This window comes from Acipenser ruthenus, chromosome 27 (assembly GCF_902713425.1).
Source record: "Acipenser ruthenus chromosome 27, fAciRut3.2 maternal haplotype, whole genome shotgun sequence".
In the NCBI taxonomy this organism is placed as follows: Eukaryota; Metazoa; Chordata; class Actinopteri; order Acipenseriformes; family Acipenseridae; genus Acipenser; species Acipenser ruthenus.
This window is the reverse complement of record NC_081215.1, coordinates 4,226,426-4,238,669: the sequence shown is the minus strand read 5'-3', so window position 1 is coordinate 4,238,669 and position 12,244 is coordinate 4,226,426.

The following is a 12,244-nucleotide window of genomic DNA, read 5'->3' as shown; positions in this document are numbered from 1 at the left end:
CTGGCTCTTGTGAATCTGAAGTCCCTTTGTATTATAATGAATGGCACAGCGGACCATTGTAAATACTAGTTTAAAAACTTAAATTAATGAGAAAAAAAAAACACACAATGAAAATGGTATCCTTGTACAACATATTATAATTGTACCTACCTACTTAAGCAGAATCATATGGAACTGGACAGGTTGACTTATCTTTTGTTCAAGTGAAAGGTTTATACAATTTTCCCTAAAACAGAAAATAACTGCTAATGTTACTAATCAAGTACCCAGCCAACATACTCCTTGTGTGTTTCTTTATACTTTTAGAGAAATGAAACACAAATGCAGCATGGCCCCGTGTGGCTAATAAAGCCAGGCATGTTTTTCTAAAATTTGCTATAATGGCTTGAAGGGAGACTTGTAAGGGGATACTGTAAACCACCTTTTATTTACATGCATTTCATTTGAGATATGTCCATTTGCTCTCTCCCTTTGAATGGCTTCTTATTACGCAGTATAGGATACTGTATAATAACAAATGCAAGAGTCATTGTTTGTCCTTCATATGTAAACTTTCAGCTGTAGATATAAAGAGGTTTACAGTATATAGCTAACGTTTGGTGGGCAGACTTTAAACATGCATTTCAACAATGTTCCAGACTTTTGTGTTTAGAAAGAATTGCATTGAAAATACAGCACCAGCTAATAAATCAACGATGGAGGAATAATAGGAGGGGGATGTTTCCTTCCCATTAGAAGCTGATCACTTAAACACACTGCACTGTATCTGTGCTCAATGTGCTACTGTTTTTAAGGGTTAGAGATATTTTCCCTGTACACCTATTTTTGACCCTGTGAAGAAAACCACACATTTTTTTTATGTACACATCAAAATTAAAAGAATAAATTATTGGACTTCCTCTTAAAAAAAAAATTATAATTTGCATCCTCAATCACTTTCCGTCATAATTTAGCCCATAATTAGCAGTCTCTGGGACTTATAGGGTGTCAGTAGGCTCAGAATCCAGGCTGCATTAAATAAAGCAAGCATTTCATTTCCTCTGTTATCACAGACTCATTTATCATGAATCACCAACAACCTGCACTCTGTACCCATGGCTTCCAACTGCAGAATTAGAATCGGCAAAGGGAAGCTGGAGCACGCACCATTAAAGCATAATGGTATGTCTGTGTTATTCAGGAGTCAATTATAGATTTTAAAAAAACAGTAAAACGGATATGTAATCAAAGGCTTTTCTTGTGCAGTTTGGTATACAAACCTGTTTTACCTGTGGGGATACCCATAGAAAAATGAGTGCCAACAGATAGCATTATCTTGATCAACAAATTAGTTTAAAAGCCACTGCTTGACAACTAGGACATTTAGCCTCTCTGTGAATTTGAATCTAATTTATTTCTTATACCGTTTTAAAAAGTTGTGATGGGGGGGGGGGGGTCTAATTTTCAGTGTGGGACACATATATGTGATTATTCTAGTGCCTCCACTCAAGTGAATATGATTGTTTTGTATGTATGTTATCATGATATCCCAAATCCTTTCTCGCCCATGTATGTTTAACTTAATAACTGTTTTAATGGCTAGTTTCCGTTAAGACTGGGTGCATGAGCATCACCACACTTCTATGATTCCAAGTAATGGAAAAGAAATGATGGCATGTTTCCCAATACCTTTCAGTAGCACACATTTAGTGATTACTGCTAAATAGATACATCAAAGTGGCAGCAGTCCACAGGTTAAATACAATAGGCATTTCACATTAAATGAGAGAGGTGGTAATGTATCACGCAAGAGTGTGAGGTTTCAGTAGTGTCATCTGTTAAGAAAGAACTGTGGAGAGCATTAAGTAATGATCAAGGTAAAGCATTAGGCTTGGTCATTTAACCCCAAACCATTAATTTTATTGGATTGAAACCTCAGGCTTGACATTTAACACCTATAGTGGTATCGGGAATTGCAAAACCTGGCGTCTCATATTGAGTTGCCAGTAAAATATAAAAGGGTTTTCTTGGATTGTTCTAATATATGGTATTGTAAAGTAAAATAACATAAAATAAGTATAGTACACAGAAAAAACATCAATGTCAAACGCTGGAACCCACAGATTAGTTGTTTGATTATAGTTGTTTGAGTCCTACATGATAACTCGATATCCTTTTTATAAGTTATTATGTTCAGTAGACTTGTTTCTTTTGGTGTAAGACTGCCTTCTTGAAAGCGTAGGCTAAAACAAATAAATTGGCCTACACTGTACACTTACTACTATGCAAACACAGAGACCAACACTTCTGTTTGCCTTGCATGTTTGACAACGGTTAAACGCTTAGGCAAAATTCTAAATGCTTAACACTTTGCTGAGATTTAACTGTGTGGCTAAAATTTAAACTTTCCAGTATGACTTTTCTGTGTTTGAAGAGGCAACTACTGAGTACCACTGAGTAAAGTAAGGCGTGGATTGGCCTCTGCCATGGCTTTCTCTGTGTTTTCCTCTCTTTCCTTCTCTCTCTGTGGGGGACGCAGTCCAATGCCCCCAAAACAAAAGCTACCTGAACTATAAAGTGAAACTCGGAGAGATGAAAGGGAAAAGGAGAGAAAGCAGAGTGAATTGAAAGGGAGATAAAGTCACTAAAACCAAACCGTTTTAGGGCTTCATGCTAATAATCGGCATACAAAAAAAGGACTAAAACTGTGGCCCAAAGGGACTGAAAGAAAAAGGGGAATGCAAGCCTGAGGAGACGATTATGCTGTTATAAAAATGGATTATTTTAAAATGCCCATTATTCACTACTAATACCCATAGCTATCTAGTGTTAACCTGAAATTGCATTTCAATTGTGTTCACACTTCTAAGAAGGATATAACAGTTGTAGAGCATCTGCTAGATTTTAACATAAAACGAGATCATTCTGAAACCCTGTGCAGCTGCTTATGGATTACTGCAGCAGAACTTTAGTTTTGTTTTCAAATCAAAAAGAAATGTTCAACAAAGTATTCATGTACATCGAGGTTGTCTTAATGTAGAAATTTTACACCTTTTATGAAACAAATGATGAAATAATGTGACCAGTGTTTAATGGCTCCAAGCAGTGGGTGTTGTTTTTGAGTTTTAATGTAAAGCTATAATAATTCTACCCACAAATCCTACAGTATAATACTTAATTATACAGTGTATTTAAATACTATAGAAACTTGCCGGTAGTAGTTATTCGCACAAAACAGGGTCAAAGTAAAAATGCATCTGCTGTAATGAAAAGCCTTAAGAGTAGCTATTATTTTAAAATGTTTATATATCAATTTTTCCTTTTGCAGATTTATAAACAAGTATTTGATGCAATACTTTTGTATGCAGTGCCAGAAAACAATGGGCCACAAATATATGGTTAGACTAACAACTATGAGAAAATGCTGCTTTTTGTCTTTTTATACTTCTAGGTCTAGGATAACTACAGTGTGTTTTCCCATACTTGTTTATTTATTTTTTTTGTTTTCATTTTAAAGGCTTTCTGAATCCTGCAGTTTTTCCATTTTTAGCCCAGACTTTAATCTCTGTGACAGTGTTTTGTTCCCTTACCTCCTGCTAGAGTCTTAGCTGTAAGACAAAGAGCTGTTTACACAAATAGACTACTAGGCCATTCAATCCCAAAACAGACAGCACAGTGGAAAGTGAATAGAATTTAACATTTCATCATTTTTCCATCTGTTCTCAAAACCAATATTGACCCAAGACCCCTGCATGGTTGCTTTAGTAAGAGTACAGACAGGACCACAGGAGATGAGTCAAGGGGAGAGGGGAACAATGGCAAGCCCAGAATGGAGCTCTCCTACCGGGCCAGTGGAGTGACCAAAGTCCCTTGGCTCAAGCTGTAGGAAGGCAGGGTTTCTGAAAAGCCTGATACCCTCTGAGCGCGGTGGTCTTCTGGAACAGACTGCTTCACAGTGGAGATGATACAAATAAACGGCACAGAAATTCTGAAATGCCAGCACTCCATGTTGAGTAGCATTTTTGAAAAGCCGGATTACATTCAATTAGCTCCTAATGGATGCATTTGGATTTGTAACCTGTGGATTAAGAGTGGTGTTTGGGAAAATCTTGGTGGCATGGTTGGGGATGCAATCAATGACTCTTAAATAACTTTTATAATTAAAAACAATACATATATTCTAGTAATACCTCTTGCTTAGATGTGTCAGTCTTGCCACAAAGGGCTGCTTATCTGTGACTGTCATTAAAAGAAATACAAATACATTTTCTAGCGTTTTGCAAAGTGGACAGTGACAGTTCAAAATATCATTTGTTTATTTGAATTATTTCAAGATCAAAGCTGACTTTAATCCATGGCCATACCTTTAAAACACTCACCATCCTTTTAAACAATTAATATTTAGTGAAACATTTATAGTAGAAGCTTCTCGCATCCTGGCTATTGATTAGCCAATTCTCATGAGTATTCTTTTTTATATAACAATTTTGAAGTATGCAATCTCTTCTAAAAGTTTCTCATAATAAAAGCATTATGGTATAGCATATTAAAAAAAACTGCGGTAGACTGTGGTAAATGCATAGTATAACCATTGAAAGAGTATTGGAAAACAGCAGTACTTCCATGTAAATTTATAGTGGTAAAATCTGTGTTGTCAAACACAACCTACTAAAAACAATGTGCATTCTACAAGGCATCACCACAAATCAAAACCATTGAAACTATTTCCAGTCTCACCCTAAAGTACCCTTCAATTATTCTGATTGCTGTGTTTCCTTTCTTTGTCTGATTTATTATTTGTCATAGAAGAAGGAGCGGTAGGTCACAGGCTCATGCAGAGAACGGCTTTGAGGTATATATATATATATATATATATATATATATATATATATATATATAAAAAGAAAATGTAGCCAAAAAGTAAATTAACATCCCCAGTGGCAAACATACCTTACCCTCCACTGGGAGGATCTGATATTTTTTCTTTTTTTTTTTTAGCTGGGAATCACCTCAGGCTGTCAGCCACAGAGTTGTATTAAATCGGACCAATGCTTTTCCTGCCCTGCTGGAACCTCCCCAACTGCAAAGGGATGGGGGGGGGGGGTGGAGTAGTGCTGAGTAAACACTCCTGAGAGCTGCATTGTGGGTAACGGTCTTCCAGCATGCTGTGTGTCCACTGAGAGCTGAATAAGAAGACACATTACTTAAGCCAGCTGCATGAAAGAGCCCCCACTGACTCGCTTAATCTGTAGAACCTGGCTAGCAGAATGTTGAATGAGCTCCTTTTGTTAAACCCGCATCATTAATCTAGCACCTGAGTTTTCAGATGGGTCAGGTTCTTTGTGATGGGTAAAAAGGAAAGCATCCCTCTTCCTATGGTTTAAATCTGCTCCTTGATGGAACAGTTTCAATTTTGTTTTTGCCTCTGGCTGTGTTAGTGATTGAGGCTTTCAAAGAGTCTCACTAAATCAAAAGCATAACATTTTCCAGGTTTCATTGTGGTCTGAAATTGATTTTTTTTTACAAGGTCACAAGCGTTGTGGTTTCATGGTGCGTTTTGGATGGGATCTCATCCAGTCTTCTGGAAAAACTGAAGTGGTGGGCCGCTCCCAATCAATTAAACCAGGAAGCATCAGGAAATGTAAGCAAATGATAATGCAAAACCCAGAATCAAAACAAAAAGGTTAGTTATGAAGCTTCCCTGCCCTAACCACTGGGGGCTGCCCTTGTGGTCCAAGTGAGGGGTAAAAAGGACAGACTCACATGTCTCAGCATCTCCGACCTCAACGAAAAATATCGCTAAATAAAGTTACCAAACCTACAAAACAGTTTGTTGTGATTATTGTTTCAGCATCGCAGAAGACTTATCAGACGCTGAATTTGACACATTTCAAAGATTATTTCTTTTCTGCAGTTCAGATGATCCCTTGGAAGGTCTTTATTGTACCCTACATTGCCACTAAGAGACTCACATTACCTGCTGTTGCAGTGCTGCTGTGTAAACAGGCATGGAAGCTCAGGATTAGGTTGTATAGTCACACTTGGATACCTGAAACCTTTTCCCATGACCCGGTGCACTAAAAGCTGAAATCTTAGACACTTTAGAAGAGTTTAAAAAAAACACACAGATCACACGCCTCACTGTGTGTGCGGCGTGTTTTCTTTTGATTTCAAAGAGTTCTCTACTCAGAAGCTCCTTTGAAAGGAGAACTGCATCAAACCAGGAATCAAAAAAAAAAAAGCAGCACAGTAATATCGTGCCTGTTGTCTTAAAACAGCCTGAGAGTGATGCTGTAATATTTTTTAAATATGATTAATGGTTTAGTATCACAAAATACAAATGGAATTGCACTGTAGAATTTATCAGTTTAGAGCCTAAAGCTGCATTGTATTGGAACTTGGAAAGAAGTATGATGAAGTGAACATAGGCAGATTCTCAAGGGCTAAATCCATTCACTGTACACTTTTCATTGTTACATGTTTAGCAGTATAAAACACAAATACACCAACTGTGACAGAGACAAAATGATTCTTGGTGATATATCTCCCTCCCGACCTGTGAGGACGCTGTGTAAAGGGAACAGAGTGCCGTTTGACAAAACGACAATCTTAAACAGATATCTTGGGTGAAAGTGATGTGTGTAAAAACACTCCCAAAAGTCTCTTAAGACATGGGAGAGAGATCCTTAGCTCTCACTGCCCCTCGATATACATCTAGTAATGGGAAGCATGGTTTTCAGCAGTCTTAAGTATTTCAGAACCAGCTGTTATGCCTATTGGATTACAATGTGCATCAGGGCGTCACTTATTCCACTTGTGCAGGAGGGGAACATGAGGTAGTAAAGTGGCAACACACATTTAATAAACTGGAACCAACAGGGTCCCAACTAGTCTCTTTTTTTTTTCGAGTGTTCGCTGTGGTCAGTCAATGGGCTTTCACAAACTGTTCTCATCATAACATGCAGCTACCGCCCCTGTCCCGGCTTCACTCCTTCTATATTGCGCTCAGTGGGATTTCAATAAAAAAATCATTATTATTTAGAGGTTCTCATCATGAAGGCCTGTTGGAATTTCTCCCAGGCTGCAGTGGGGGTACATATACTCCCAGCATGCATTGTCTATCTGTAGAGTGCTCTTCGGATTGGGTCACAGTATCCACCAATAACAGCCCATTCATACACAGATCAAAGAGCAACCAGCGAGACACTAGACCAGCTGATATTAGCAGGGGGAGCATTACAAGACATTTAGTTTAATACCAACTGGGAAAAGCCCATACTTCTTCCAGTGTTTTTCAGAAGGGCATTTAGCCTTTTAATTAATAATGGGCGTTAAATGGGTTGAGCTAGAGGGCTCACTTCTCCTTACCTGACCCAGCGTCTGACTTGATTTATAGTGCAGTGTCTGTGTCTGTTACATCAATGGTGGTTCTGTGCTAATCATTCATAGTGTTGTGTCTACCTGTCGACTTTCTCAGAAATCTGCAAAATGGATAGATTCTTTGGTTATCAACTAATTGTCGACAGAAAAAAAAAAAGATTCTGTGCATCTTTTTTTTTTAAAGCAGCATAAATACCTAGGCCTCTTCATCCAAGGTGTTTGGATATTTGAGTCGGGAATTTGTTTTATCTCTTGACATGTTTTGCATACAGAAATACACAGGATCTCTCCGAAAATGACAACGTTCTTATCTACCAGGTATGTGTGCTGACAAGGTGTGTGATCATGTTTCAAACCCTTCCCCCCCCCCCCCATTTTGAAAAAGCACTTCAAAGACAATAGAGTAGATGCCCTTAGGATCCCGACCCAGCTCTGCAGACGTTTGTCGTGATTGTTTTTGTTTGAGTTATTACTGGGTGTCTTTACCTGTCACAGAGCAGCCCTGTGAATATATATATATATATATATATATATATATATATATATATATATATAATGTGTGTGTGTTTGTGAATGACATCATCAGGGTCGCCCAGAGCTCTCTGAACCTTCTGTCTGCTTTCAGTTGTGTCTGGCCAGTGCTGAGACATAATTTTTTTTTTTACACCCCTTAGTTTAGGGTTTGCATGTTAATCAACCAATGCTTGTTTGCACAACATTTATAATATTATTAATCAGCAATTAAGTATTAATATAGCATGGTAAAAAAAAAAAAAAAAGATTCTGTTTCAAAACTTTTGTGTGTGTTTTGCCACTTAAAATGTTGGTAATTTAATTGAAACTGTATCATGCAATTAGGAAGAGTTGGTTTGAGCTGTGTGTGTCTTGACTGGCACATCTTTTACTAACTGCTCACACCCCTAATTTTTTCCAGCTCTCTTCTTATGGAAACTTGTTTGCGCCCCTTGACCTCTGCCAATGAATTCTCTTCACAGACCCCCGATTAGAGCATTATGCTGAAGACCAACAGCAGCAGAACCTTTGATTGGTTACTGCTGGTGGCCAGCTGGATAGATGAATCCTACTTCTGATTGAGGTCACAGCAAACATTGAATTCTTTCTGCCCCACCAGACAAGTATAAGAACTGATGGATTAACGTCAGGTAACAAACAAGGCATGGGAAAACTTTATCAGCTGGGCTGTGTTTAGATATTTCATAAGGTGTAGAGTAGCGTAGTACTTCTTTGTCTTGATTTTCAAGATAAAGCGAGTGCACATTGTTACTGATGTGCTGTATTAGGCATGTAGGGCCCTATTTGCAATACTTTAAGGAGTGTTTTAAAGAATATTTTTAAGAACTGTTTTTAAAGTGTTTTTAAACATTCTCTGGGGTTAAACGACCATAGCAATGTACTGCTCCATCATTGCCCAGCTCAGGTTTTGATCTGGTCAGAGCTGGTTGTGCAGGTTTTCATCTGGCCATGCTTGTAAATCAGAAGATTCTTGTAATGTCGATACCAAAGCAGGTTACACTGGCTGGTTCACATGAAACCAGTACATTTTAAACTGGGATTGATGGAAGTGCTTATTCCCTTAAACCCCAGACAGCCAAATACTATACACTACATGTTGCTGAAAATACAAGAGAAATTCTATAGAATTACAGTATTCTTCTTTTATTATAAGCACATTATCTTACATGCTGGCATGTTTTGCTTAATTGTTGTGGAGATACATTATTATAATTATTTGTTTATTTAGCAGACGCCTTTATCCAAGGCGACTTATGATTTCTTGTTCTGCAAAGAAATTCAGATTTTATGTTATTATTTTAATGAGCAGCGAAACGGCACTCCGCTGTCGTTACTGTGCATGTAAAACAGCGGAGAACAGAGAGAGATCCCAGGGGGGAAGGTGTCAGGAACAGCAATCAGCTCAGTATCATGCCAGCAGCTCGCATTCCTTAATACACCACTGCCAGACACGGTCCTGACAACAGGTGCTCCCGGTGTGACTGTAGCATGGCTGGCAGTGGAATTCTGCTGAGAAGGTGGATGGGGTTCGTCCATCCTGAGCGCAGGCAGGCAGTGAAATATGTAGCAAGCAGCAGGTGTAAGGAAGCAGGGTTTCCACAGATGCTGGCCGGGTTTCGCTGGTTACGTTGATGGATGCTGCGGTGGAGCAAAGAGACAGTGATTTATTGCCTTCCTTGACTATTGTGCAATTATTACTTAATCGTTTTAATGTGTGACCCTGAAGTAGTACTGCACATGGACTGTTTCTATGCAGTATCCCCCCCCCCCCCTCACTGCAATCAGTATGCAATTGCAATACTTCCTCTAAACGTTAAAAAAAACACAAGCAAACATAAAAGAGTCTTAGATTGCTGTGGTATCTTGGCAGTTAGGTTATCATCATATTTGTACATCTGGTATCTACATCTCAGCATTTAGAGGTATGCTGAAAATGGAGACTGTTTTATTCTGATCACTGCAGTGCAAAACATTTGTAAATCACTACTCTTTAACTGTTATAGCAAACGTTTTATATTTTGACGATTGTGAGCCAAAAAAAAAAAAAAAGTTTGCTTTAAATTTTATTTCAAAAACTAAAGTTAAAATAACATTCAATCTCCCAGCTCACAAGTGGTGAGGTAATGATCAAAATGGATAATCCCGATCTGGCAGCGCTGCCCTGAGACTTTCCACATCCTGCACTTTGTTTGTATTGGATTTCTTTCTGTTAAGAGGAGGGTGTGAAATACGACTGATCACCGTGGCTTTCAGGTGAGCCGTGCCCTGTTGACGTGCTGCACAGTTTGTTCCCAATTCATCATATTCAAAAGCCTGTGAAACCTGAGGGAATTGTCACCATGCCTTTGCAAAGAGATGTGGGGGCTTTTTCTTTATTATGTCAACCACAAAGTGTGGCAGGAGTGTTTTTCAGCAGCCAAGGTATTGATGCTTTGTTTGCTGTACTGATGCCCTGCCCGTCATTTAAAGGATCACATCTTGCACGTACATGTTGTTCAAAAGCAACAAATGAGCAGAAGGGTGTGAGTGAGTGGTGTGTGTGAGAGGTGTGTGTGAGGGGTGAGTGAGAGGTGAATGCGAGGAGTGTGAGTGAGGTGTGTGAGTGAGGTGGGAGTGAGGGGTGTGTGTGTGAGGAGTGTGAGTGAGGGGTGTCTACCAAAAGACTTGTGCAAAAATCCCTGTATTTTTCTTGCCTTAGATACCTGCATTATTGATTGGAGTTTTTTTTTTATTGAATGACCATTGATAAGGGCTGTGTACTGGGAAAAAAACTAAAAGAAACCACTTGACTTCCTGTAGTTTCACCTCCGAATTTGTGATGTGAGTTTAAAGTTAAGGATGTACTGGCCATCAACGCAGAGAGAGAGATTTGGAGAGAGATTTCTGCCAGCCCACACTCAGTGTTCTGCTGCTAATGGAAATGAACAGGACTGATTTCAGATTACTTTGAGATCGGTCCAGGTGGTATATGGAAACGTAACACAGCAGGTGCCTCCAACATGGGTAAGGAGGCAGTCTTGACGTGTTATCAAAACTGTTCTTTCCATACTTGTAGAAACAAATGTTTTCATTGTCATATTGTCATTTGCCGTCCCAAGCAAAATTGCACTTTTTTTTTGGTCCTGTTTTTCAAAGTGTTATGTTTTGTATCCCGAACAGTAACATCGAGCCAGAGGATTTGTGGTTTCCTGTTTCTGCTAAAAGTTATACAACTCTGGCCAAAGGTTTTGCATCACCCTGTAGAATGAACTCATTTTGCTTCATAAAGTCAAATGAAACCTGCGAATAATGTTACGTTAACATATTGAATTACAAACCTGCTTTTGCAATATCATTTTGTAGTTTCTTTGACTACATGACGTGAATTGAAAGATCTAAATTATGTTCATGTAGTTTTTTTCTTTTTTAAATTCTGTCTCAATCCTGCAATTCTTGGTGATGCAAAGCTTTTGGCCATAGCTGTACATTGCAGATATGAGAATGCCATTGCTTGACTGCACACCTCAATTTGATGTTTACCATTGTTGTATTTTACAGATAACCCTGGCGACCTGAGGAAATTAAGGAAGGTCATTACTCCACACGAGGTAAACTCCTGCTTCTGCTGTTGTTGCAGAATCATTAATTTACCACAACTTCCACCATCGGAAAACAATGTGCGAATAACTCACTGTATGTTTAACCTAAAGCAAACCTACAATGCTTTAAAACCTTGGAGACACCAGGGCAGGGTCTACTCGGGAATGCAAGGATGCTGTAAGGGGCCCAGGGGACTTTGGTTCTTAATGAATAATTCCTGAAGCTTCTCAGGGTCCTTGCCAAGATTCATTCCAAGAAGAGCAGAAAGAGACTATGTTTCTGGGTGTACGCTTTTACTAAGATCATAATGATAGAACAACCAGAAAAAAAAGAAATGCATGTCTTCAGCCCTTCATACAGCCAGCTAAATCCAAGAACCGTTTTCTAAACCACTGTATTTAATTGTTGTTTTAGCAAATGCTTGATGGAAATATCAGACTGGCAAGTGTAGAGGTAGTTTGAAGCAGTCTTTGATGCACAGGAATACATCAGGCATTTCCAAGCACGCCTCCAGACTCTTTGGTCTGTATTCAAAAAACTACTAGCTTGCCAGTAAATTAGAATAAGGCTGCAATGCAATTAATTTTTTTTTTCCCCAGTACTGTTTCGTTAACTTTGCTCAATGTCGTCTGGTGGTGTTTGCGCATTCTGTGTCAGCATCTGTGCATGTCGGACGCTATCAGTCTTGCGTGAAATACAGGTAAGTTTTGTCAGTAATGAGCTTATCTTTAACTGCTTAATGCAGAATTCGGTGTTGATAATGTCGGCGGCA